We start from the raw sequence: 25692 nt of genomic DNA, 5'->3' as shown, positions 1-25692 counted from the left end.
GAAACTGTGCACACTGCACAGACTAGATAAATGTTGAGAAATTGTGCACACTGCACAGACTAGATAAATGTTGAGAAATTGTGCACACTGCACAGACTAGATAAATGTTGGGAAACTGTGCACACTGCACAGACTAGATAAATGCGGGGAAACGGTGCACACTGCACAGACTAGATAAATGCAGGGAAACTGTGCACACTGTACAGACTAGATAAATGCAGGGAAACTGTGCACACTGCGCAGACTAGATGAATGTTGGGAAACTGCACACTGTGCAGACTAGATAAATGCTGGGAAACTGTGCACACTGCACAGACTAGATAAATGCTGGGAAACTGTGCACACTGCACAGACTAGATAAATGCTGGGAAACGGTGCACACTGCACAGACTAGATAAATGCAGGGAAACTGTGCACACTGCACAGACTAGATAAATGCAGGGAAACTGTGCGGACTGCACAGACAAGATAAATGTTGGGAAACTGTGCACACTGCACAGACTAGATAAATGCTGGGAAAGTGTGCACACTGCACAAACTAGAAAAATGCTTGGAAACTGTGCAGACTGCACAGACTAGATAAATGTTGGGAAACTGTACACACTGAACAGACTAGATAAATTTTGGAAAACATTGCACACTGCGCAGACTAGATAAATGCTGGGAAACTGTGGACACTGCACAGACTAGATAAATGTTGGGAGACTGTGCACACTGCACAGACTAGATAAATGTTGAGAAATTGTGCACACTGCACAGACTAGATAAATGTTGGGAAACTGCATACTGCACAGACTAGAAAAATGTTGAGAAACTGCACACTGCACAGTCTAGATAAATGCTGGAAAACTGTGCACACTGCACAGACAAGATAAATGTTGAGAAACTGCATACTGTGCAGACTAGATAAACGCTGGGAAACTGCACACTGCACAGACTAGCAAAATGCTGGGAAACTGTGCACACTGCACAGACTAGATTAATGCTGGGAAACTGTGCACACTGCAGAGACTAGATAAATGCAGGGAAACTGTGCACACTGCACAGACTAGATAAATGCAGGGAAACTGTGCACACTGCACAGACTAGATAAATGCAGGGAAACTGTGCACACTGCAGAGACTAGATAAATACTGAGAAACTGTGCACACTGCACAGACTAGATAAATGCTGGGAAACTGTGCACACTGCACAGCCAAGATAAAAGCTGGGAAACTGTGCACTCTGCACAGTCTAGATAAATGCTGGGAAACAGTGCACACTGCAGAGACAAGATAAATGCTGGGAAACTGTGCACACTGCACAGACTAGATAAATGTTGAGAAATTGTGCACACTGCACAGACTAGAAAAATGTTGGGAAACTGTGCACACTGCACAGACTAGATAAATGCTGGGAAACGGTGCACACTGCTCAGACTAGATAAATGCAGGGAAACTGTGCACACTGCACAGACTAGATAAATGCTGAGAAACTGTGCACACTGCGCAGACTAGATGAATGTTGGGAAACTGCACACTGTGCAGACTAGATAAATGCTGGGAAACTGTGCACACTGCACAGACTAGATAAATGCTGGGAAACTGTGCACACTGCACAGACTAGATAAATGCAGGGAAACGGTGCACACTGCACAGACTAGATAAATGCAGGGAAACTGTGCACACTGCACAGACTAGATAAATGCAGGGAAACGGTGCAGACTGCACAGACAAGGTAAATGTTGGGAAACTGTGCACACTGCACAGACTAGATAAATGCTGGGAAAGTGTGCACACTGCACAAACTAGAAAAATGCTGGGAAACTGTGCTGACTGCACAGACTAGATAAATGTTGGGAAACTGTACACACTGAACAGACTAGATAAATGTTGGGAGACTGTGCATACTGCACAGACTAGATAAATGCTGGAAACTGTGCACACTGCACAGACTAGATAAATGTTGAGAAATTGTGCACACTGCACAGACCAGATAAATGTTGGGAAACTGTGCATACTGCACAGACTAGAAAAATGCTGGGAAACTGTGCACACTGCACAGACAAGATAAATGTTGAGAAACTGTGCACACAGTGCAGACTAGATAAATGCTGGGAAACTGCACACTGCACAGACTAGAAAAATGCTGGGAAATTGTGCAGACTGCACAGACTAGATAAATGTTGGGAAACTGTGCACACTGAACAGACTAGATAAATTCTATGAAACATTGCACACTGCAGAGACTAGATAAATGCTGGGAAACTGTGCACACTGCACAGACTATATAAATGCTGGGAAACTGTGCACACTGCAGAGACTAGATAAATGCAGGGAAACTGCATACTGCACAGACTAGATAAATGTTGAAAAACTGTGCACACTGCACAGACGAGATAAAAGCTGGGAAACTGTGCACACTGCACAGACAAGATAAATGTTGAGAAACTGTACACACTGCACAGACTAGATAAATGCTGGGAAACAGTGCACACTGCAGAGACAATTAAATGTTGGGAAACTGTGCACACTGCAGAGACAAGATAAATGCTGAGAAACTGTGCACACTGCGCAGACTAGATAAATGCTGGAAAACTGCACACTGTGCAGACTAGATAAATGCTGGGAAACTGTGCACACTGCACAGACTAGATAAATGCTGAGAAACTGCACGCTGCACAGACTAGATAAATGCTGAGAAACTGTGCACACTGCACAGACTAGATAAATGTTTGGAAACTTTGCACACTGCAGAGACTAGATAAATGCAGGGAAACTGCATACTGCACAGACTAGATAAATGTTGAAAAACTGTGCACACTGCACAGACGAGATAAAAGCTGGGAAACTGTGCACACTGCACAGACAAGATAAATGTTGAGAAACTGTGCACACTGCACAGACTAGATAAATGCTGGGAAACAGTGCACACTGCAGAGACAATTAAATGTTGGGAAACTGTGCACACTGCACAGACAAGATAAATGCTGAGAAACTGTGCACACTGCACAGACTAGATAAATGCAGGGAAACTGTGCAGACTGCACAGACAAGATAAATGTTGGGAAACTGTGCACACTGCACAGACTAGATAAATGCTGGGAAAGTGTGCACACTGCACAAACTAGAAAAATGCTGGGAAACTGTGCAGACTGCACAGACTAGATAAATGTTGGGAAACTGTACACACTGAACAGACTAGATAAATTTTGGAAAACATTGCACACTGCGCAGACTAGATAAATGCTGGGAAAGTGTGGACACTGCACAGACTAGATAAATGTTGGGAGACTGTGCATACTGCACAGACTAGATAAATGCAGGGAAACTGTGCACACTGCACAGACTAGATAAATGTTGAGAAATTGTGCACACTGCACAGACTAGATAAATGTTGGGAAACTGCATACTGCACAGACTAGAAAAGTGTTGAGAAACTGTACACACTGCACAGTCTAGATAAATGCTGGGAAACTGTGCACACTGCACAGACAAGATAAATGTTGAGAAACTGTGCATACTGTGCAGACTAGATAAATGCTGGGAAACTGCACACTGCACAGACTAGAAAAATGCTGGGAAACTGTGCACACTGCACAGACTAGATTAATGCTGGGAAACTGTGCACACTGCAGAGACTAGATAAATGCAGGGAAACTGTGCACACTGCACAGACTAGATAAATGCAGGGAAACTGTGCACACTGCACAGACTAGATAAATGCAGGGAAACTGTGCACACTGCAGAGACTAGATAAATACTGAGAAACTGTGCACACTGCACAGACTAGATAAATGCTGGGAAACTGTGCACACTGCACAGACAAGATAAAAGCTGGGAAACTGTGCACTCTGCACAGTCTAGATAAATGCTGGGAAACAATGCACACTGCAGAGACAAGATAAATGCTGGGAAACTGTGCACACTGCACAGACTAGATAAATGTTGAGAAATTGTGCACACTGCACAGACTAGATAAATGTTGGGAAACTGTGCACACTGCACAGACTAGATAAATGCGGGGAAACGGTGCACACTGCACAGACTAGATAAATGCAGGGAAACTGTGCACACTGCACAGACTAGATAAATGCAGGGAAACTGTGCACACTGCGCAGACTAGATGAATGTTGGGAAACTGCACACTGTGCAGACTAGATAAATGCTGGGAAACTGTGCACACTGCACAGACTAGATAAATGCTGGGAAACTGTGCACACTGCACAGACTAGATAAATGCTGGGAAACTGTGCACACTGCACAGACTAGATAAATGCTGGGAAACGGTGCACACTGCACAGACTAGATAAATGCAGGGAAACTGTGCACACTGCACAGACTAGATAAATGCAGGGAAACTGTGCAGACTGCACAGACAAGATAAATGTTGGGAAACTGTGCACACTGCACAGACTAGATAAATGCTGGGAAAGTGTGCACACTGCACAAACTAGAAAAATGCTGGGAAACTGGGCAGACTGCACAGACTAGATAAATGTTGGGCAACTGTACACACTGAACAGACTAGATAAATTTTGGAAAACATTGCACACTGCACAGACTAGATAAATGCTGAGAAACTGTGCACACTGCACAGACTAGATAAATGCTGGGAAACTGTGCACACTGCACAGATTAGATAAATGTTGAGAAACTGTGCACACTGCGTAGACTAGATAAATGTTGAGAAACTGTGCACACTGCGTAGACTAGATAAATGCTGGGAACCTGCAAACTGCACAGACTAGATAAATGCAGGTAAACTATGCACACTGCACAGACTAGATAAATGCAGGGAAACTGCACACTGCACAGACTAGATAAATGCAGGGAAACTGTGCACACTGCACAGACTAGATAAATGCAGGGAAACTGCGCACACTGCACAGACTAGATAAATGCAGGGAAACTGCGCACACTGCACAGACTAGATAAATGCAGGGAAACTGCGCACACTGCACATACTAGATAAATGCAGGGAAACTGTGCACACTGCACAGACTAGATAAATGCAGGGAAACTGTGCACACTGCGCAGACCAGATAAATGCTGGGAAACTGTTCACACTGCGCAGACTAGATGAATGCTGGGAAACTGTGCACACTGCACAGACTATATAAATGCTGGGAAACTGCACACTGCACAGACTAGATAACTGCTGGGAAACTGTGCACACGGCACAGACTAGATAAATGCTGGGAAACTGTGCTTTCTGCACAGACTAGATAAATGCTGGGAAACTGTGCACACTGCACGGACTAGATAAATGCAGGGAAACTGTGCACACTGCACGGACTAGATAAATGCTGGGAAACTTTGCACACTGCACAGACTAGATAAATGCTGGGAAACTGTGCACACTGCACAGACTAGATAAATGCTGTGAAACTCTGCACACTGCACAGACTAGATAAATGCTGGGAAACTGCACACTGCACAGACTAGATAAACGCTGGGAAACAGTGCACACTGCACAGACTATAAATGCTGGGAAACTGTGCACACTGCACAGACTATAAATGCTGGGAAACTGTGCACACTGCACAGACTAGATAAATGCTGGGAAACATTGCACACTGCACAGACTATAAATCCTGGGAAATTGTGCACACTGCACAGACTATAAATGCTGGGAAACTGTGCACACTGCACAGACTATAAATGCTGGGAAACTGTGCACACTGCACAGACTATATAAATGCTGGGAAACTGTGTACACTGCAGGGACTAGATAAATGCTGGGAAACTGTGCACACTGCACGGACTAGATAAATGCAGGGAAACTGTGCACACTGCACGGACTAGATAAATGCTGGGAAACTTTGCACACTGCACGGACTAGATAAATGCTGGGAAACTGTGCACACTGCACAGACTAGATAAATGCTGGGAAACTCTGCACACTGCACAAACTAGATAAATGTTGAGAAACTGTGCACACTGCACAGACTAGATAAATGTTGAGAAACTGTGCACACTGCACAGACTAGATAAATGCTGGGAAACTGTGCACACTGCACAGACTAGATAAATGCTGAGAAACTGCACACTGCACAGACTAGATAAATGCTGGGAAACTGTGCTCACTGCGCAGACTAGATAAATGCTGGAAAACTGTGCTCACTGCGCAGACTAGATAAATGCAGGGAAACTGTGCACACTGAACAGACTAGATAAAAGCTGGGAAACTGTGCACACTGCACAGACTTGATAAATGCTGGGAAACTGTGCACACTGCGCAGACTAGATAAATGTTGGGAAACTGTGCATACTGCGCAGACTAGATAAATGTTGGGAAACCGTGCACACTGCGCAGACTGGATAAATGTTGGGAAACTGTGCACACTGCGCAGACTAGATAAAGGCTGGGAAACTGTGCACACTGCGCAGACTAGATAAATGCTGAGAAACTGTGCACACTGCACAGACTAGATAAAGGCTGGGAAACTGTGCACACTGCACAGACTAGATAAATGCTGGGAAACTGTGCACACTGCACAGACTAGATAAAGGCTGGGAAACTGTGCACACTGCGCAGACTAGATAAATGCTGGGAAACTGTGCACACTGCACAGACTAGATAAAGGCTGGGAAACTGTGCACACTGCACAGACTAGATAAAGGCTGGGAAACTGTGCACACTGCACAGACTAGATAAAGGCTGGGAAACTGTGCACACTGCACAGACTAGATGAAGGCTGGGAAACTGTGCACACTGCACAGACTATATAAATGCTGTGAAACTGTGTACACTGCAGGGACTAGATAAATGCTGGGAAACTGTGCACACTGCACGGACTAGATAAATGCAGGGAAACTGTGCACACTGCACGGACTAGATAAATGCTGGGAAACTTTGCACACTGCACGGACTAGATAAATGCTGGGAAACTGTGCACACTGCACAGACTAGATAAATGCTGGGAAACTCTGCACACTGCACAAACTAGATAAATGTTGAGAAACTGTGCACACTGCACAGACTAGATAAATGTTGAGAAACTGTGCACACTGCACAGACTAGATAAATGCTGGGAAACTGTGCACACTGCACAGACTAGATAAATGCTGAGAAACTGCACACTGCACAGACTAGATAAATGCTGGGAAACTGTGCTCACTGCGCAGACTAGATAAATGCTGAGAAACTGTGCACACTGCACAGACTAGATAAATGCTGGGAAACTGTGCACACTGCACAGATTAGATAAATGTTGAGAAACTGTGCACACTGCGTAGACTAGATAAATGTTGAGAAACTGTGCACACTGCGTAGACTAGATAAATGCTGGGAACCTGCACACTGCACAGACTAGATAAATGCAGGTAAACTATGCACACTGCACAGACTAGATAAATGCAGGGAAACTGCACACTGCACAGACTAGATAAATGCAGGGAAACTGTGCACACTGCACAGACTAGATAAATGCAGGGAAACTGCGCACACTGCACAGACTAGATAAATGCAGGGAAACTGCGCACACTGCACAGACTAGATAAATGCAGGGAAACTGCGCACACTGCACATACTAGATAAATGCAGGGAAACTGTGCACACTGCACAGACTAGATAAATGCAGGGAAACTGTGCACACTGCGCAGACCAGATAAATGCTGGGAAACTGTTCACACTGCGCAGACTAGATAAATGCTGGGAAACTGTGCACACTGCACAGACTATATAAATGCTGGGAAACTGCACACTGCACAGACTAGATAACTGCTGGGAAACTGTGCACACGGCACAGACTAGATAAATGCTGGGAAACTGTGCTTTCTGCACAGACTAGATAAATGCTGGGAAACTGTGCACACTGCACGGACTAGATAAATGCAGTGAAACTGTGCACACTGCACGGACTAGATAAATGCTGGGAAACTTTGCACACTGCACAGACTAGATAAATGCTGGGAAACTGTGCACACTGCACAGACTAGATAAATGCTGTGAAACTCTGCACACTGCACAGACTAGATAAATGCTGGGAAACTGCACACTGCACAGACTAGATAAACGCTGGGAAACAGTGCACACTGCACAGACTATAAATGCTGGGAAACTGTGCACACTGCACAGACTATAAATGCTGGGAAACTGTGCACACTGCACAGACTAGATAAATGCTGGGAAACATTGCACACTGCACAGACTATAAATCCTGGGAAATTGTGCACACTGCACAGACTATAAATGCTGGGAAACTGTGCACACTGCACAGACTATAAATGCTGGGAAACTGTGCACACTGCACAGACTATATAAATGCTGGGAAACTGTGTACACTGCAGGGACTAGATAAATGCTGGGAAACTGTGCACACTGCACGGACTAGATAAATGCAGGGAAACTGTGCACACTGCACGGACTAGATAAATGCTGGGAAACTTTGCACACTGCACGGACTAGATAAATGCTGGGAAACTGTGCACACTGCACAGACTAGATAAATGCTGGGAAACTCTGCACACTGCACAAACTAGATAAATGTTGAGAAACTGTGCACACTGCACAGACTAGATAAATGTTGAGAAACTGTGCACACTGCACAGACTAGATAAATGCTGGGAAACTGTGCACACTGCACAGACTAGATAAATGCTGAGAAACTGCACACTGCACAGACTAGATAAATGCTGGGAAACTGTGCTCACTGCGCAGACTAGATAAATGCTGGAAAACTGTGCTCACTGCGCAGACTAGATAAATGCAGGGAAACTGTGCACACTGAACAGACTAGATAAAAGCTGGGAAACTGTGCACACTGCACAGACTTGATAAATGCTGGGAAACTATGCACACTGCGCAGACTAGATAAATGTTGGGAAACTGTGCATACTGCGCAGACTAGATAAATGTTGGGAAACCGTGCACACTGCGCAGACTGGATAAATGTTGGGAAACTGTGCACACTGCGCAGACTAGATAAAGGCTGGGAAACTGTGCACACTGCGCAGACTAGATAAATGCTGAGAAACTGTGCACACTGCACAGACTAGATAAAGGCTGGGAAACTGTGCACACTGCACAGACTAGATAAATGCTGGGAAACTGTGCACACTGCACAGACTAGATAAAGGCTGGGAAACTGTGCACACTGCGCAGACTAGATAAATGCTGGGAAACTGTGCACACTGCACAGACTAGATAAAGGCTGGGAAACTGTGCACACTGCACAGACTAGATAAAGGCTGGGAAACTGTGCACACTGCACAGACTAGATAAAGGCTGGGAAACTGTGCACACTGCACAGACTAGATGAAGGCTGGGAAACTGTGCACACTGCACAGACTATATAAATGCTGTGAAACTGTGTACACTGCAGGGACTAGATAAATGCTGGGAAACTGTGCACACTGCACGGACTAGATAAATGCAGGGAAACTGTGCACACTGCACGGACTAGATAAATGCTGGGAAACTTTGCACACTGCACGGACTAGATAAATGCTGGGAAACTGTGCACACTGCACAGACTAGATAAATGCTGGGAAACTCTGCACACTGCACAAACTAGATAAATGTTGAGAAACTGTGCACACTGCACAGACTAGATAAATGTTGAGAAACTGTGCACACTGCACAGACTAGATAAATGCTGGGAAACTGTGCACACTGCACAGACTAGATAAATGCTGAGAAACTGCACACTGCACAGACTAGATAAATGCTGGGAAACTGTGCTCACTGCGCAGACTAGATAAATGCTGGAAAACTGTGCTCACTGCGCAGACTAGATAAATGCAGGGAAACTGTGCACACTGAACAGACTAGATAAAAGCTGGGAAACTGTGCACACTGCACAGACTTGATAAATGCTGGGAAACTGTGCACACTGCGCAGACTAGATAAATGTTGGGAAACTGTGCATACTGCGCAGACTAGATAAATGTTGGGAAACTGTGCACACTGCGCAGACTGGATAAATGTTGGGAAACTGTGCACACTGCGCAGACTAGATAAAGGCTGGGAAACTGTGCACACTGCGCAGACTAGATAAATGCTGAGAAACTGTGCACACTGCACAGACTAGATAAAGGCTGGGAAACTGTGCACACTGCACAGACTAGATAAATGCTGGGAAACTGTGCACACTGCACAGACTAGATAAATGCTGGGAAACTGTTCACACTGCGCAGACTAGATAAATGCTGGGAAACTGTGCACACTGCACAGACTAGATAAATGCTGGGAAACTGCACACTGCACAGACTAGATAACTGCTGGGAAACTGTGCACACGGCACAGACTAGATAAATGCTGGGAAACTGTGCTTTCTGCACAGACTAGATAAATGCTGGGAAACTGTGCACACTGCACGGACTAGATAAATGCAGGGAAACTGTGCACACTGCACGGACTAGATAAATGCTGGGAAACTTTGCACACTGCACAGACTAGATAAATGCTGGGAAACTGTGCACACTGCACAGACTAGATAAATGCTGTGAAACTCTGCACACTGCACAGACTAGATAAATGCTGGGAAACTGCACACTGCACAGACTAGATAAACGCTGGGAAACAGTGCACACTGCACAGACTATAAATGCTGGGAAACTGTGCACACTGCACAGACTATAAATGCTGGGAAACTGTGCACACTGCACAGACTAGATAAATGCTGGGAAACATTGCACACTGCACAGACTATAAATCCTGGGAAATTGTGCACACTGCACAGACTATAAATGCTGGGAAACTGTGCACACTGCACAGACTATAAATGCTGGGAAACTGTGCACACTGCACAGACTATATAAATGCTGGGAAACTGTGTACACTGCAGGGACTAGATAAATGCTGGGAAACTGTGCACACTGCACGGACTAGATAAATGCAGGGAAACTGTGCACACTGCACGGACTAGATAAATGCTGGGAAACTTTGCACACTGCACGGACTAGATAAATGCTGGGAAACTGTGCACACTGCACAGACTAGATAAATGCTGGGAAACTCTGCACACTGCACAAACTAGATAAATGTTGAGAAACTGTGCACACTGCACAGACTAGATAAATGTTGAGAAACTGTGCACACTGCACAGACTAGATAAATGCTGGGAAACTGTGCACACTGCACAGACTGGATAAATGCTGAGAAACTGCACACTGCACAGACTAGATAAATGCTGGGAAACTGTGCTCACTGCGCAGACTAGATAAATGCTGGAAAACTGTGCTCACTGCGCAGACTAGATAAATGCAGGGAAACTGTGCACACTGAACAGACTAGATAAAAGCTGGGAAACTGTGCACACTGCACAGACTTGATAAATGCTGGGAAACTGTGCACACTGCGCAGACTAGATAAATGTTGGGAAACTGTGCATACTGCGCAGACTAGATAAATGTTGGGAAACCGTGCACACTGCGCAGACTGGATAAATGTTGGGAAACTGTGCACACTGCGCAGACTAGATAAAGGCTGGGAAACTGTGCACACTGCGCAGACTAGATAAATGCTGAGAAACTGTGCACACTGCACAGACTAGATAAAGGCTGGGAAACTGTGCACACTGCACAGACTAGATAAATGCTGGGAAACTGTGCACACTGCACAGACTAGATAAAGGCTGGGAAACTGTGCACACTGCACAGACTAGATAAAGGCTGGGAAACTGTGCACACTGCGCAGACTAGATAAATGCTGGGAAACTGTGCACACTGCACAGACTAGATAAAGGCTGGGAAACTGTGCACACTGCACAGACTAGATAAAGGCTGGGAAACTGTGCACACTGCACAGACTAGATGAAGGCTGGGAAACTGTGCACACTGCACAGACTACATAAAGGCTGGGAAACTGTGCACACTGTGCATGCTCAGAATTCAGACCTATACCTGTCAATCAGAATCAACACTGGGGAATAAAATGTTGGGTGTCATCTACATGATGCCCTGCAGCAACTCAGAAATCTCCTTCAACAGCATCTTCTGAACCCATGCTCTCATTTTTCTGCCCATACATATAAATATGAATGAAATCCTCACCATTCACATGCAGCTAACTGGCCGGTAGTTGCTGGATTCCAGGAACGTGGAGTTAAGGCGACAATCAGATCAGCCATGATCATGTTGAGTGATAGAGTAGGCTTGAAGGGCTGAATGGCCTACTGATGTTTCTATTTCTAACCACCTTATGGATCTTGCAAATTGGCTGACATGCTTCCTACTTTACAGCAATGGCCATACTTCAAAAATAAAAACATATGAACAAGGAGCAGGAGTAGGCCATTCAGCCCCTCCAGCCTGCTCCTCCATTTAATAAGCTCATGGTTGATCTGATAGTAACCTGAAATCTGCATCCCTCCTAACCCGATAACCTATCACCCCCTTGCTTACCAAGAATCTATCCACATCTGCCTTAAAAATATTCTAAGACTCTGCTTCCACCACCTTTTCAGGAAGAGATTTCCAAAGACTCACGACCCTCAGAGAAAATGTTTTGCCTCATCTCTGTTTTAAATGAGCGATCCTTTATTTTTAAACAGTGACCCCTAGTTCCAGATTCTCTCACAAGAGGAAACTTCCTTTCCACACTCACCCTGCCAAGACCCCTCAGGATCTTATATGCTTCAATCAAGTCACCTCTTACTCTTCTAAACTCCAGTGGATACAAGCCTAGTCTGTCCAACCTTACTTCATAAGACCACCCACTCATTCCAGGTATTAGTCTGGTAAACCTTCTCTGAACTGTTTCCAACGCATTTACATCCTTCCTTAAATAAGGTGACCAATACTGTACACAACACTCCAGATGTGCTCTGTATAACTGAAGCATAACCTCCCTTCGTTTGTATTCAATTCCCCTCACAATAAATGATAACATTCTATCAGCTTTCCTCATTATTTGCTACACCTGCACACTAGTCCTTTGTGATTCATACATCATTGGAAGCACTGTGGGATATCCTGAGGTTGTGAAAATCATTATATCAATGCAAGCCATTCTTTATGTCTGCACTCTGGTTACAAATGCTAAGGTTATTCTGAGGTTGCAGACATCATGGTTCTTGTGTCGAATTAGCATTGTCATTTGTTCATACCAGAATTTTTGAAATGTAAAGCCAAAATTTGAGAGAGATATTTGAAGTGTTGGTCAGTGCTGCAGATCCACCCTGTGTATCATCTTTGACATATAAACTGCCGGAAGTAACTTGTTCGAGCAGCAGTGAAGTGCACTGTTCGATGGGTCTTGCTCAGTGCTGTTGGATTCAGGGTTGTGGCACAGTGAATCTGTACAGTAACATCAGGTAGATGAGCGGGGGTCTGGATCTGCCTCTTGTTGCTAAAATAGGAACTACTAAGTTCTACTAGAAGCTCGTCAATCCTAATCACTGATCTGGGGAACAGTAACCACTTCCCTATTCAGTGACCTGAATTTCCAAACAGGGACACCTCCTTTCCCCTCTCCCCACTCTCTTCCCCACCCAAATGCAACCAGGGACACCACTCCTTCCCTTCTCCCCTCCCACATGCAAATACAACCAAGGAAACTCCCCTTCTCCTGTCTAACCCCCTCCCCAACCCAGGGGCATCAGAGTCTGCAGCCCAGCTGCTTACACTCACTCACAACAACTAAAAAGTCATCTTTAGCCTCTTGCCAGATTCCCTACTGGCTCCAAGCAGCCACCGTCTCTGCCACCCAACCAACTCTGCTTTATAAAATTACAGCACCAGTTAAGTAAATATTTCACCTGCTGCGGAGTGGCCTGTTCCCAGACCTCAGTCAATGCTGCTGTGGCTGGCTGTATGGAGCCAAGCAGACACAGGATGAAAACAGTTTGCCCTCTGAGAGGCACCCCAGAACTCTTGAAATGTGACAAAGCTAAGCCCAGTGTTGCCTGGGATAGTGGGTTCTCTGCCCTTTGATGTCTTCATCTGTCTCTCCCTCTATCCTCTTCCCCAGTGCAAGCAAGCTCTTGGGTGAAGCACCCCTTTTCAAATGAATTAATCATCCGCTCTGCCACATCTATCTCATAATACTGCACAATGCTCACAACATGCAAGTGCTGAGTGTAAAAAAAATACTTCAATAATACTTTTAAGACCAGGTACTTACTTACAGATAGCAGCGAGATGTGTGTGCCTGCTTCGCACTGCACAGTATTTAAACATTTCCCCTCCCTTGAACAAGGCTGAACTCAGCCGGTGCCCAGCAGCCAGCCTCGGTGACTGCAAGTGGATCTAGTTGGTCACCTCCATGTTGCACTCAGCGCTCCGCCCTGCATATGCTCCTTCTGGGATGTGAGCCCTGCACAACTGATGATCACACCATCCATGGCAAAGCAGCCCCGCTTGGTCAGCACCCCCGAAATATTCACTCCCTCCATCACCGAGACACAGTAGCAGCAGTGTGTGCACCATCTACAAAATGTGCTGCAGGAACTCACCAAGGCTCCTTTGGCAGCACCTTCCTAACGCATGACTTGACCATCTAGAAGTACAAGGGCAGATAGACGGGAACACCACCACCTGGAAGCTCCCTTCCAAGTCAATCACCATCCTGACCTGGAAATATATCGCCATTCCTTCACTGTCGCTGGGTCAAACAGGAACTCCCTTCCTAACAGTACTGTGGACGTACCTACAGCACATGGACTGCAGCGGTTCAGGAAGGCAGCTCACCACCACCTTCTCAAGGGCAACTAGGGAAGGGCAGTAAATGCTGGCCCAGCCAGCGACACCCACATCCCATGAACAAATAAAATAAACTCCTCTCCCATCTCTCATCAAACCCAGCTCCGGCCACCTGTCAATTATTTCACAGACCAGTGGAAAGACTCAATGGACCCCCCTGGGATTTGAGAGCTCCAGCCTGAGCACACTGATGTGGAGCCAGTCACAGGGGGTAGTAAACAACACGACCATGGCCTGACCCATGGCCTTTCACAGTTGCTAAGAATCCAGGTGCTGCAAAGGCTTTCCAAGCTCACCTTCCATTTTCAGACAGGAAAATCCCCTCTTCCTTCAGCCTCTTGCTCTTCACCGTGCAGTCTTCCAGCAGGGCCTTACGTTGCCGCTTGGTTACATGCAACCAGTCCACATCAGCGTCAACCAATCCATCATCCACAGCTGCTGCCTCAAAGTTCTGTGAGGCAACCTTTGACACTTTCTCCCCTGCTTTCCTCTTCCAGCCAAAAGATGTCATACTGCAGGCAGGGGTGGGGTGAGGGGGGGTGGGCAGGGGCAAAGAGAAAAAGAACACAAAGGGACAGACAGGGAGAGAATGATGAGGGGGTAATAGAGAAAAGATAGACAGACAAAGAACAGACAGCAGGCTTGCAATGGGGAGGCGGAGAGTGAGAGATGGACAAAGGAAGGGAGAGGCAAAGAAGGTAAAGAGCAAAGAACGAGACAAGAAATAGAGAGGCAACGGAGAGAGGGCAAGAGAGAGGGGAAGAGAGAGGGGAAGGAAAGGGTAAGACAAAAGGGAGAGAGCACCAGGGACAGAGAGAAAGCAACAGAGCAAGGGAAGAGTAGAGTCAGTAAAAGTAAATCACAGAGGGGGAGAGAATGAGAGAGAGAGAGAAAGATAGAAAGAGGGATATAAATGGTCAGTTAGAATGGGCAACTTCCATCATTTCAGAACACAACACACTGACAAATCTAAAAAAAAATACATCAACTCAAACCCACAGCTGTCCTTGACTGAAAGGGAAACAGCATATCCTCAACTTCCACTTTAATAAATGTAACAGGAGCGAAGCAGGAATAACTGCAGCAATATGCTCCCATCATTGAATATATTTCATAATTTTATAACTGTCAAAATATAAGGCTAACATCTAACCACAAAATACCATGGATATGGGAAATCTGAAATAGAAAGAGCAAATACTGGAATAACTTAGGTCTGGCGGCATCAGTGGAGAGAGAAAGAGAGTTACCATTTCAGGCCCATGACCCATCATCAGGTCTGCTGAGTACTTCCAGCATTTTCTGCTTTTATTTTACATCCAAGCACATTGTTCAAGAGACAAATTATCAGCACCGGAGCCTTCGGTAAAACTGTCCCCATCAAACACTCCCAGGGCAGGTACAGCACGGAGTTAGTTACAGAGTAAAGCTCCCTCTACACTGTCCCCATCAAACACTCCCAGAACAGGTACAGCACGGGGTTAGATACAGAGTAAAGCTCCCTCTACACTGTCCCCATCAAACACTCCCAGGACAGGTACAGCACAGGGTTAGATACAGAGTAAAGCTCCCTCTACACTGTCCACATCAAACACTCCCAGGACAGGTACAGCACGGGGTTAGATACAGAGTAAAGCTCCCTCTACACTGTCCCCATCAAACACTCCCAGGACAGGTACAGCACGGGGTTAGATACAGAGTAAAGCTCCCTCTACACTGTCCACATCAAACACTCCCAGGACAGGTACAGCATGGGGTTAGATACAGAGTAAACCTCCCTCTACACTGTCCCCATCAAACACTCCCAGGACAGGTACAGCACAGGGTTAGATACAGAGTAAAGTTCCCTCTACACTGTCCCCATCAAACACTCCCAGGACAGGTACACACAGGGTTAGATACAGAGTAAAGCTCCCTCTACACTGTCCCCATCAAACACTCCCAGGACAGGTACACACAGGGTTAGATACAGAGTAAAGCTCCCTCTACACTGTCCCCATCAAACACTACCAGGACAGGTACACACAGGGTTAGATACAGAGTAAAGCTCCCTCTACACTGTCCCCATCAAACACTCCCAGGGCAGGTACAGCACGGGGTTAGACCATAATTATACGACCACAAAGTGTAGGAGAAGTAGGCCATTTGGCCCATCGAGTCTGCTCCGCCATTCAATGAGATCACGGCTGATCTGATAATCCTCAACTCCATTTTCCTGCCTTCTCCCCATAACCCTCGTTCCCATACTGATTAAAAATCTGTCTATCTCAGCCTTGAATGTATTTTACGACCCAGCCCCTACAGCCCTCTGCAGTAAAGAATTCCAGATTCACCACCCTCTGACAGAAGAAATTCCTCCTCATCTCTGTGTTAAATGGGTGATCCCTTACTCTGAGATTATGCCCTCTGGTCCTAGACTCTCCCACAAGGGGAAACAACCTCTCAGCATCTACCCTATCAAGCCCCTAAGAATCTTATATGTTTCAATAAAGTCACCTCTCATTCTTCTGAACTCCAATGAGTTCAGGCCTAATCAACCTCTCCTCATAAGAAAATCCCTCCATTCCCAGGATCAACCTCATGAACCTTCTCTGGACTGCCTCCAATGCCAGTGTATCTTTCCTTAGATAAGGGGACAAAAACTGTTCACAGTATTCCAGGTGTGGTCTAACTAGTGCCTTGTATAGTTGTAGCAAGTCTTCCCTATTTTTATACTCTATTCCCTTTGAAATAAAGGTGAACGCTCCATTTGCCTTCCCTATTACCTGCTGAACTTGTATGTTAGCTTTTTGGGATTCATGCACATTGACCCCCAAATCCCTCTGTGCTGCAGCTTTCTACAGTCTTTCTCCATTTAAATAATATTCAGCTCCTCTATTCTTCCTGCCAAAGTGCATAACCTCACATTTTCCCACATTACATTCCATCTGCCAAATTTTTGCCCACTCGCTTAACCTGTCTATATCCCTCTGTAGACTCTTTGTATCATCCTCACCACTTGCCTTCCTACCTATTTTTGTGTCACCTGCAAATTTGGTGATTGTACATTCACTTCCCTCATCTAAGTCATTAATATATTTTGTAAATAATTGTGGCCCCAGCACTGATCCCTGTGGCACTCCCCTAGTTACAGGTTGCCATGCAGAAAATGCCCCCCTTATCCCAACCCTCTGTCTTCTATTAGTTAGCCACTCCTCAATCCACGTTAATATACTACCCACAAAACCATGGGCTCTTACCTTACTAAGTAGCCTTAAGTGTGTTATCCTATCCAACGCCTTTTGGAAATCCAAATGTATTACATCTATTGGTTCCTCTTTATCTATTCTGCTTGTTAACTCCTCAAAGAATTGTAATAAATTTGTCAGGCATGATTTCCCCTTCATGAAGCCATGCTGACTCTGCTTGATTAGATTATGTGTTTCTAAATGCTCTGCTATTACATCCTTTATAATAGACTCTAACATTTTCTCAATGACAGATGTTAAGCTAACTGGCCTATAGTTACCTGTTTTGTGTCTCCCCCCAACCCCTTGTTGAATAAGGGTGTTACATTGGCAGTTTTCCAATCCTCTGGGGCTTTTCCAGGATCGAAGGTTTCTTGGAAGATTACTACCAGTGCATGCACTATCTCTGCAGCTATTTCCTTTAATATCCTAAGAAGCAACCCATCAAGTCCAGGGGAATTTGGCCACAGACTAAAGTTCCCTCTAAACTGTCCCCATTAAACACTCCCAGGACAGGTACAGCACGGGGTTAGATACAGAGTAAAACTCCCTCTAAACTGTCCCCATCAAACACTCCCAGGGCAGGTACAGCACAGGGTTAGATACAGAGTAAAGCTCCCTCTACACTGTCCCAATCAAACACTCCCAGGACAGGGTTAGATACAGAGTAAATCTCCCTCTACACTGTCCCCATCAAACACTCCCAGGACATGTACAGCACGAGGTTAGATACAGAGTAAAGCTCCCTCTAAACTGTCCCCATCAAACACTCCTAGGACAGGTACAGCACGGGGTTAGATACAGAGTAAAGCTGCCTCTACACTGTCCCCATCAAACACTTCCATTTACTTACTTACCTATATCCCTTTGCAGCCTAATGTATCCTCCTTGCAACTTGCTTCCCAGTCTATTTTTGCATTGCGCTTGTGGGTATTTTAGTTTTCTCTCTGCCTGGTGCCCATTAATTTTCTATCGTTGGGATGTAATTTTGTGTTTTCCATCATGAACACAGATGCAAATTACTTGTTCAAAGTCTCTGCCATTTCCTTGTTTCCCCGTTTTTAATTACCCAGTCTCACCCTCTAAGGGTTAAAGGTTCACTTTTGTTACTCTCTTCCTTTTTATATACATGCAGTAGAACTGACTATCTGTTTTTATATTTCTTGCTAGTTTGCTCTCATATTCTAATTCCTCTGTTTTTTTTGCTGGTTTCTAAAATTTTCTGGCCTACACTAATCTTCACAGCATTATCTTTCAAATTGATACCATCCTTAATTTCCTCAGTTAGCCACAGATGATGCATCTTTCTGGTAGAGTCTTTGTTTCCCATATGAAAACAAGGAGAGAATTTTAAATATTGCTTGACCAGGAGCCAATGAATGCCAACAAACACAAGGATGAAGAGGAACGGGACTTGGTGCGAGTTAAGACACAAACAGCAGTGTTTTGCATGACCTCGAGTTTACAGAGGGTAGAATGTGGGAGTGCAGCCAGGAGTGTCTTTGAACAGTCGAGAGGTAACAAGTTCATGAATGATGGCTACCCAGGCACAACCTGTCCCTCCAGCTGGCTGCACAATCCTTGGACCCTCGCTCACAAGGCCAGTCAACTGTCCTCACTGTGGTACCACTGTGTGCATTTGTTGGAGTGGCCTTAATGCAGCGACCTGGCTAACCAGTGCAGAGAGTGAGGGAATCAGCATTAATCTTCCTGTCCCCATCAGAGCCCATTCCTGTAACTCTGTACCACTATAACCAATGCTGGTCTCTTACTAAACATGACTAAAAAATAGAAATACAAATCATATCAAAATATTAGAAGTTATGCATTTTATATATATATATATATATATTGCATGCTGTTAAACATTAGATATTCTAAAAATTAAATATATAAAACAGCACATATTAAAATGTTAGACACCAGTGTTTTTTTTAAATTGTAAATATTAAATATTTGACATATATAAATGCCATCAAATGTTATAGGCATCTCTTGGCTGGACAATATCACCAACTCAGAGGTCTTGGTATGTGCTAATTCCATCAGCCAAACTGCTGGCTCAGCCATGGTCACTGGGTGGATGATGGCCACCCAGTTCTGCAAGGTGAACTGGCCACTAGGTCATAACCTGATGAGTGGCTGTACCACATTACAAGGACACTTGCAAGTGAGATGTGAAGATGCCAGACATTGACACTGACGAATGGGAGACAGTTTATGACAGCTGTGACCTCTGGAGACTGAATACTTGGAAGGGTACTGGAAGCAGAAATGGGAATCTCAGCTGGCCAAGAAGAGGGCCTGCAGCAAACAGACGCCAGGGAATCTTGCACCTTCTCAGGCCACTGTCTTCCTTTGCAGCAAATGTGGCAGAGACTGTCATGCCAGAGTGAGGCCGCATCAGGTGACGTTTAGCACAGTTGACCATCACAGCACAAAACATCATCTTACAAGATGGAAGACTGCCGCTGTATAGATGTTACAAATCACTTTATTTTATACAATATATTATACATTAAACGGTTAGATGTACTTGGAAAGACTCAGCAGGTCTGGCAGCATCGGCGGAGAAGAACAAAGTTGACGTTTCGCGTCCTCATGACCCTTCGACAAGCTTCTCCGCCGATGCTGCCAGGCCTGCAGAGTTTTTCCAGGTATTTCTGCTTTTGTTTTTGTTTCGGATTTCCAGCATCCACGGTTTTTTTTTTGTTTTGTTTTATCATTAGATTTACTTATTCTGCAATTTATTTTATTCATACACCAGCTCGGTTGCAAAAGTGGGTCGGCGGTTGGGCATTACTTAAAATATTAGCTAGAATTCGCTTTATTCTTTCGGGGCAGGTGGGCACCGCTGGCAAAACCAGGATTTATTGCCCTCGGACCGTGTGGCTTGCTGGGCCGTTTCCGGTGCCGTTCAAGAGTCAACCCGGTTGCTGTGGGTCTGGAGTCAGGCGCAGGCCAGACCCGGACCGGGCAAGGAGGGCGGATTCCCTTCCCCGAAGGGCGTGGGCGACCCAGGTTTTTAAATGACAGTCAATGAGAAGGATGGTCACCGCCACTGAGGCTGGCTTTCAATTCCGGGTTGATTAACAGAATTTGAATCCCACCAGCTGCTTGTGGCAGGATTTGTCCCCGTGCCCCCAGAGCATTAACCTTAGGTCCACTAGTCCAGTGACATTCCCACTGCACCATCTGTTACTGTGAATCATTACCTCACCCAGGCTCTACTGCCATTTACCTGCAACGCTTCCTCTGAATCACTCACTCCCTCTGAAACATCTCGTCCCCCGTTTGGCCAACTCCAGACCAGGCCCCCAATCCCCGGGGTTTCTATTCCAGGCCTGGCCTGGGACTCGACCGGCGGAGCGGGGCCCTCGATTACAGGCCTACCAGCTGGCTGGGAGGCCCGGTTACTATGGTGACACACCCCCCCCTCCCACCCTCTCCCCCTCCCCCGAGCTGGGCGCATGCGCACTCTCACCGGCTCCCTCCCGCCCACAGGCCAGACGTGCGCGCGCACAAACACACGCGCGCGCGGGGGGGATGCGCATGCGCACCCTCATCCGCTGGTCACGCTCCCCAGCCAACTCCAAACGCGCGTGCGCGCTCTCATCCGCTGGTCACGGCCCCCCCCCCCCCCCCAGACAAGAACAACGCGCGTGCGCGCTCTCAGCTCCTCTCCGCACCCACCGCCCCCCACCCCGGCCCGGGTTACCATGGTTCCCACGCAGGCGCCCTCCTTTCCAGCTGCAGCATCATCCCCAAAGCAGGTCAGGGTGCACCTAGTTTGCAGACTCCTACCTCCATCAGCTTTTATGAAAAGGTTTGGGGGAAAGTGGGTTTGGGCCATGTTTGAATTAACAAGCAGGAGGATATAGACGGGCTGGTCAATGGCAAATGGAATTTAATCCGGACAAGTGTGAGGTGATGTACTTGGACAGGACAAACAAGGCACGGGAATACATAATGAATGGTAGGACCCTGGGAAATACCAAGGATCAGAGGGACCTTGGTGTGCAGGTCCAGCGGTCCCTTAAGTTAGCGGGACAGGTAGATAAGGTGATTAAGAAGGCATATGGGATACTTGCCTTTATTAGCCGAGGCATAGAATATAAGAGCAGGAGGGTTATGCTGCTGTATAAAACGCTGGTTAGGCCACAGCTAGAGCATTGTGTGCAGTTCTGGAATCCGCATTATAGGAAGGATGTGATTGCACTAGGGAGAGTGCAGAGGAGATTTACCAGGATGTTGCCTGGGCTGGAGAGTTTTAGTTATGAGGAGAGATTGGCTAGGCTGGGGTCATTTTTCTTGGAGCAGAGGAGATTGAGGGGGGGGGACATGATTGAGGTGTATAAAATTATGAAGGGCATAGATAGGGTAGACAGGAAGGAACTTTTCTCCCTGGTGGAGGGATCAATAACCAGGGGGCATAGATTTAAGGTAAAGGGCAGGAGGTTTAGAGGGGATGTGAGGAAGAATTTTTTCACCCAGAGGGTGGTGGGAATCTGGAACTCACTGCCTGAAAGGGTGGTAGAGACAGAAACCCTCATAACATTTAAGAAGCATTTGGATGTGCACTTGCGATGCCATGGCATACAAGGCTATGGGCCTAGTGCAGGAAAATGGGATTAGAGTAGTTAGGTACTTGTTTGACCAGCACAGACCCAATGGGCTGAAGGGCCTTTTTCTGTGCTGTAGACCTCTTATGACTCTAGAAGCAGCTATGGTGGGATTTGAACCAAATACCTCAGGGTCGGGAGTCATTGCCATAATATGGTACGAGTTAATCAGCCACAGGAGCCTGCTCCACCAATCAGATCATAGTTGAAAAATTGTTTATTATTCATTTATACAAACATACAAACAAGGAGCGGGAGTAGGCCATCCAGCTCCTCGAGCCTGCTCCCCCATTTAATAAAATCATGGTTGATCTGATAGTAACCTGAAATCTGTATCCTGCCTACTCCCGATAACCTCTCACCCCCTTGCTTACCAAGAATCTATCCGCTTCGGCCTTTAAAATATACAAAGACCACTTTTTCAGGAAGAGAGTTCCAAAGAATCATGACCCTCTTGAGTGAAAAAATTTTGCCTCATCTTTGTTTTAAATGAGCGACCCCTTATTTTTAAACGTTGACCCCTAGTTCTAGATTCTCCCACAAGAGGAAACATCCTCTCCACATCCACCCTGTTAAGACCCCTCAGGATCTTATGTTTCAATTAAGTCACCTCTTACTCTGTTAAACTGCAGCGGATACAAGCCTAGTCTGTCCAATCTCCTCATAAGACAACCCGCCCATTCCAGGTATTAATCTGGTAAACCTTCTCTGAACTGCTTCCAAGGCATTTACATCCTTCCTTAAATAAGCATAATCTCCTTACCTTTGTATTCAATTCCCCTTGTAATAAATGATTACATACTAGCTTTTCTAATTACTTGATGTACCTGCAAACTACCCTTTCGTGATTCATGCAGTAGGACACCCAGATCCCTCTGCACCTGAGCTCTGCAATCTCTCACCATTTAGATAACATGCTTCTCTTTTATTCTTCCTGTCAAAATGAACAATTTCATTTTCCCACATTATACTCCATTTGCCAGATCTTGGCCCACACACTTAACCTCTCTGTCTTTTTGTAGTCTCCTTGTGTCCTCTTCGCAACATACCTTCCTATCTTTGAGTCATGAGCAAATTTGGCAACCATCCCTTCATCCAAGTCATTTATATAAATTGTAGACAGTTGAGGTCCCAGCACTGATCTCTGTGGCACACCACACATTACATCTTGCCAACCTGAAAAATACCCATTTATGCCTACTCTCTGCTTCCTGTTCATGCCTACTTTGCTTCTTATCCATGCCAATGTGTTACCCCCTATACCATGAGCTTTAATTTTTCGCAATAATCTTTGATATTGCACTATCAAATGCCTTCTGGAAATCTAAGTACAGGACATCCACCTGTTCCCCTTTATCCACAGCACATGTTAACTTCCTCAAAGAACTCCAATAAGTTGGTAAAACATGACTTCCCTTTCACAAAACCATGTTGGCTCTGCCTGATGACCATGAGCTTATCCAAGTGCCCTGCTATAAGTTGTTTAATAGCTTCTAACATTTTCCCTACAACGGATGTTAAGCTAACTGGCCTGTAGTTTCCCACTTTCTGTCTCCCTCCCTTTAATCATGGAGTTACATTTGCTATCTTCTAATCTAATGGGACCTTTCCTGAATCTAGGGAGTTTTGGAAAATTAAAACAAACACATCAACTATCTCACCAGACACTTCTTTTAAGACCCTAGGATAAAGTCCATCAGGATCCAGGCTCATCAGCCCACAGCTCCATCAACTTACTCATTACCTCTTCCCTGCTGGCTTTTACTTCCTGACTTCCTCCCCCACTTCCATTTCCTGGTTTATAGCTGCTTCGGGGATGTTACTTGTATCCTCTATAGTGAAAACTGATACAAAATACTTGTTCAATTCATCTGCCATTTCCATGTTTTCCATTTTCAATTCTCCAGGCTCACTTTCTATAGGACCAACACTCACTTCGTTAACTCGTTTCTTTTTAAAATACTTATAAAAACTCTTAATGTTTCTAAATTTCTGACTAGTTTCCTCACACTTTAATTTTTCCCTCCTTATTAGTCTTTTAGTCATTCTTTGCTGTTCCTTATATTCTGTTTAATCTTCTGACCTGCCACCTGTCTTTGCACAATTATATGTTTTTTCTTTAAGTTTGATACTATCTTTAACCTTTCTAGTTAAAGATAGTGTGTCTATCCCTTGGACTTGTACTTACTCATTGGAATGTATCTATTCTGTGCATTCTGAAATATTCCCTTAAATATTTGCCACTGCATCTTTATTGACCTATCCCTTAACCTAATTTGGCAATTCACTTTAGCCAGGTCTGCTTTCATGCTCTCATAATCACCCTTATTTAAGTTTAAAAACATAGTCTCGGACCAACTCCTCTCTCCCTCAAACTGAATGTAAAATTCAATCATATTGTGGTCGCTGCTATGAGATCATTAATTACTCTGATCTCATTGCACAATATCAGGTCTAGTAAATTCATGGGGTGAGTACAGCACTGGCTAGGCCAGCATTTATTGCTCCCCCTAATTGCCCTTGAGAAGATGATGGTAAGCTGCTTTCTTGACCTGCTGCAGTTAATGTGCTGTAGGTACGCCCACAGTGCTGTTAGGAAGTTCCAGGGTTTTGATCCAGCGACAGTGAAGGAACAGCAATATAATCTCAAGTCAGGATGGTGAGTGGCTTGGAGGTGATCTTGCAGGCGGTGGTGTTCCAATGCATCTGTTGCCCTTCTTCTTCTAGACGGTAGTGCTCGTGGGTTTAAAGGGTGCTGTTGTAAGAGCCTTGGTGAGTTCCTGCAGTGCATCTCGTAGATGGTACGTAGATGCTGCCACTGTGCGTCAGCGGCAGGAGGAGATGATGTGTAAAGTGGTTGTTGTGGTGCCAATCAAGTGAGCTGCTTTGTCCTGGATGGTGTTGAGCTACTTGAGTGTTGTTGGAGCTGCACTCATCCAAGCAAGTGGAGAGTAGTCCATCACACTCCTGACTTGTGACTTGTAGATGGTGGACAGGCTTTGGAGAGTCAGATGGTAAGATAGTCACCACACAATTCACAGTCTCTGAACTGCTCTTGTAGCCACAGTATTTATACGGCTAGTCCAGTTCTGGTCAATGGTAAACCCTGACGTTGGTAGTGGGGAATGCAGCAATGGTCATGCCACTGAATGTCGGGGGGGGGGGATATGGTTGGATTCTGTGTTGTTGGAGATGGTCATTGGCTGGCAATTTGTG

The 25692-nt window shown here is 45.4% G+C and overlaps 1 long non-coding RNA gene across 1 annotated transcript in view; it reads right to left on the bottom strand.

Moving 5' to 3' along the window:
* The window catches only part of LOC121277238, a 181819-nt gene extending 160536 nt beyond the window's left edge, over window positions 1–21283 (bottom strand). Inside the window, exons 1-2 of the long non-coding RNA XR_005942837.1 lie at window positions 21096–21283; window positions 14924–15139 (exon numbers count right to left, since the gene is read on the bottom strand). This is a non-coding gene — a long non-coding RNA (uncharacterized LOC121277238). The remainder of the gene's footprint in view (window positions 1–14923; window positions 15140–21095) is intronic.
* Between the last annotated feature and the right edge of the window lie 4409 nt (window positions 21284–25692).

Source organism: Carcharodon carcharias, chromosome 4 (genome assembly GCF_017639515.1).
Source record: "Carcharodon carcharias isolate sCarCar2 chromosome 4, sCarCar2.pri, whole genome shotgun sequence".
Classification (NCBI taxonomy): Eukaryota; Metazoa; Chordata; class Chondrichthyes; order Lamniformes; family Lamnidae; genus Carcharodon; species Carcharodon carcharias.
Note: the sequence above shows the minus strand (reverse complement) of the source record. Positions and strands in the feature narration are given on the sequence as shown.